Below are 4,362 nucleotides of genomic sequence, written 5' to 3'. Positions count from 1 at the left end.
TTTGTATCAGAACTAGTGTGGCCAGCAGGAGTAGGGAAGTGATCGTGCCCCTGTACTCGGCACTGGTGAGGCCGCACCTCGAATACTGTGTTCAATTTTGGGCCCCACACTCCAAGACAGACATTGAGGTGTTGGAGCGTGTCCAGAGAAGGGCAACGAGGCTGGTGAAGGGTCTGGAGAACAAGTCTGATGAGGAGCGGCTGAGGGAGCTGGGGTTGTTTAGCCTGGAGAAAAGGAGGCTGAGGGGAGACCTTATTGCGCTCTACAACTACCTGAAAGGAGGTTGTAGCGAGGTGGGTGTTGGTCTCTTCTCCCAAGTAACAAGCAATAGGATGAGAGGAAATGGTCTCAAGTTGTGCCAGGGGAGGTTTAGATTGGATATTAGAAAAAATTTCTTCCCCAAAAGGGTTGTCAAGCATTGGACCAGGCTGCCCAGGGAAGTGGTTGAGTCCCCATCCCTGGAAGTATTTAAAAGACGTGTAGATGTAGTGATTAGGGACATAACTTAGTGGTGGACTTGTCAGTGCTAGGTTAACAGTTGGACTTGATGATCTTAAAGGTCTTTTCCAACCTAAATGATTCTATGATTCTATACTGGAAACAAATCAAACTCTGGGCAGGTCACCTCCTGATACTGCTGTGGTTTTGGTCTGCAGTTGTCAGATGTTGGAAAGCTGAGCAGCTGCTGGCACAGGCTGCTCATCTGAATGCAGGTAATATAACATTTCCTCCGTGTGAATTGTGAATACAACTCTATTCAGCCCTTGCATCACTCCTGAATCAACATGGGCCCCGCAGACCCCTCCATTCTAAATGTCAAGACAGTTTGGAGGGGACGGTGAGGAGAAAGATATTATATTTTTGCCTGGAAGTTAGGATGGACATTGCATTACTATAAGTGCTAGTTTGTGGGTGGGATTTTGTTGGATCTGATTAAGGAGCATGGAGATCAGTTTAAAAAAAGTGCTGTGAAGTCATACAGACTATTACTCAAACCTCTTGCTGATACGAAAATTCAGCTCAGGAGATCATAGATGAATAGGTTATCACACCAGGATGAATATTTATCTTAAGCCCACAGTTTACATTAGAAGAGTATTACCTAAATTGTGTAGCATATACTCTGAAAATAGCTCAGTGCTCGTCTATTCTGGATTTTCCAGACATGGGCTCTGCAGCAATCTCCTTGCTCTCCTACACTGACCTGAGCTAGCCAGCCAGCTGAGCTGGGTTTACATCTGCCTTGCATCACCAGAGCAATGAAAGCAGTCACAGAATACCAATGTATCTGTCCTGGACTGCGAACGTATTGCTGCTTCCAGGTATACTGCTGCAAGTAGAAGTGTTGGCATAAAGATGGCAGTTTGCTGAAACCCTCTAGTATTTCATTAAGGAGTAGGGACACACTCATTTACCTCATGGCAAGAATCTATCAGTGGGGAAGCTGAAAGATGCACCTCCAAAAATGGTGTTGTTTAAAGAATGCTTTAATAATCTACAAGAGATTATTAGGCAGGGCAAGAGGGGAATGTGCAGGTATGGTTTCCAAGGTAGGAGTAATCCAGGCAGAAGGAGCCTTCCAAGCTAAACAGCAGAGGAATTTCAGTGTTGAGATACAAAAATAATGGACGATATCCTGAAATATTCACGTTTATTTTATATAGTTTATATGAAACAGTTAATGCAAATTCTGCATTAACTGTTTCAGCTCTAGTATAAGATCTGTGAATCATTATAAATAATTTAATGAAAATACTTATTGTGGAGACGAGGTCAATTTAACAAAAATCTCCATAATGGAGAATAATAAAGAAAATGCTACAAACCTGTATAAATCAAAATACCCTTTCACCCTGAATGCTACGTGCAGTTCCAGGCACCTAAACTCAAAACTGGACACAGCAGAAATGGAAATGATTTTGTAATTTGTAGCAACAACTATTAAAAAGTGAGATCATTCACCTTAGAGAGGAAAAAAAAATAGCTGGACCATGATAAATGTGTATAAATAAATAAGCTATAAAATTAAGCAGCTGGAGAACTCTGGTTAGCACTTTCTTAAAATGTTAGAACAAAGAGTATTTCCTGAAATTGAAAGTCAACAAATTTTAAACTAGTAAGCAAAATATTTTTTGCAGTAAAATCATAACTAGCCTTTGGAATGTATTGCTACATGATATCGTGGTGGTCATAAAGTTAATAAGCTTAAAGATGTTGTTTAGTAGACCTAACAAACCTGGGATTCCTAGAGATTTATATCCTAAATCCCTCCCCTTGTCTCATTGCCACCTCTCCTGTCTGCTGGATTAAGAAAGTGGCCTGTGTCCTGGGCAGGACACACATACTGATTAGCTAATAGGTATTTCCTCAAGGGATGAGACGAACATGTTAACAAAACCTTCCCTCTTTCTTCTTTCTTTCTAAAAGGCTGTTGGAGCTTGACAGCTTGGAGACTTCTCTGGTTGAAAGTGAGCAAGATGTTCAAAAAAGAAACAGATAGATAGGTTATCAGATTGAAAGAAGTGAGGATAAAAGAGTCCTGCTTGTCCCTAGAGAAATATAATTTGCTCTAGGCTGCAGTTCAGTTTTCATCCTGGAAAAGCTTCTAAGGAGACTGATCCCAGAATGCCACCAGGTCTGGGATATTGCAAAAGATTTTGTGAGCGTTTCCAGTATTGGCTGAGCATTGAAGTCACACAGTGCTGCAGCATCGGCTGGACGAGAAGCCAGGAATATGCCACAGATGAGGATGGCTTGCCCCCTGCCTGGCTTCAAAGCCAGCTGGAGGGGCACTGTGAGAGATGGAGAACCATGCCTGACTGAATGCAGAGGTGGAGGATCAGTAGGTTTGCTGGGGGAAAGCCAGGGCTGAAGCCCAAATTTTACATATGAGAACTTGAAAAAGTTGCAGAACAGCTAGATTAGGAAATTTTGCCAATGTATTTCTGTTTGTTGGAAAGATCATGTGTCAAGCTAAGCTTGCTAACTCCTTCCTAACTGCGAGAGTTATATTCTCCAGTAACTGTGGATATTTACTTTATATTCAGATAAGCTTTTTATTTTCTCTGACCTTTTCTCTGAGAGATAAGGATGTTCTGTTTCTGATACTCCTTTTTCAGCTTGCAATACTAAAAGAGCATATGCTGTTTCAAGAGAGTGAAGAGCATGTACTTTCAGTCCAACATCACTTACTTGGGATCAAACTAAACTATGTGCAAGAATAAAATGTCTCCAAAAGACATTTCACTGTCTCTACACATCTCTTCTGTACAAACGTGGAGCAGTTTGGAAAATAAAATATCTTCTGCCATCACACAGAGGTCAAGATTCTTCAAACTCAGAAAGAGCAATAAAAAGCAGAGAGTTTTCTGAGCTGTGGAGCATCTTGTGCAAATAATCTAGTTTTTATCTTCACCCTACTATTACTTCCAGAGAGCAGTGTTGAAAGATTTGTGGTACATTTTGATATAGAGCCCTCTGCATCCTCTAGTTCTCACAGAAAACTTTCCTGTTAGTGCTCCTTAAGCCCACTGTGAAACAACTTTAGGAGCTGAGTCTGCAAGCCATGTGGTATCTTCTTGATCTGCCCTTACTGTGGGGAGCCAGTAATAGATTGGGTGCTGTGATAAGTTTTGAGAAGCAGGTATTGTGGGGCTCCAGTGAGAACAGATTTCCATGAAAAAGTCCCATTTGTTACCACTGAAAAAATCTGTGTTTAATAAATTTAAAGGTATCTGTACTCTTACTGGGTATCTGTACAATATCTGTAAACTTACTGAGAGTCCTTTTGTGAGATTTACATGGGAAAAAACCATAGAAATGAATGAGTTTTACTAAGAGGTCAGACATATTTGCAGCTTATTCAAGGGAGATTAAGTAGCAAGACTTTGAAGTGGGAGGTGTAGAAATGCATCCTTGAAATTCTCATTTTTCTATCATTTTAGGAAATGTATGTGTGTGCCAAAGTATCTCGTTGTTCTTCTGATGTTTTTATCAGATCCATGCAAAATGCAGTTGGTTCCAGCCTTGAAATGCAAATTTGTCTTACACTGCTCTTGCTGCCAGTAGGAAGACTAAAAATACATATGTAATGATGTTCCTGGAACGCTTGCAAATGCCGTTAGATGATGATTCCAGGTTTTTTGCTGCTATCCAAAATAGTGTTAATTTCACAGGCTCATTTTGGCCAAAATGTATGGACTTGTATTTAAATCAAAAATTCCTCTGAGGATAAAATGATTTAGAAGAACTTTGCCAAGTAGGTAGGTCACCAAAATGGAGCCTGGGAAGAAAAAAAAAAAAAAAAAAAAAAAGGTTTTCCCAGTTTTTTTTGCTGAAATTTGGTTTCATTTTTTTCTTTTT

The sequence above is a fragment of the Pygoscelis adeliae genome, unplaced genomic scaffold (assembly GCF_000699105.1).
Source record: "Pygoscelis adeliae isolate BGI_AS28 unplaced genomic scaffold, ASM69910v1 Scaffold209, whole genome shotgun sequence".
Classification (NCBI taxonomy): domain Eukaryota; kingdom Metazoa; phylum Chordata; class Aves; order Sphenisciformes; family Spheniscidae; genus Pygoscelis; species Pygoscelis adeliae.
The sequence above is the reverse complement of the archived record's forward strand: the minus strand, read 5'-3'. Positions refer to the sequence as shown.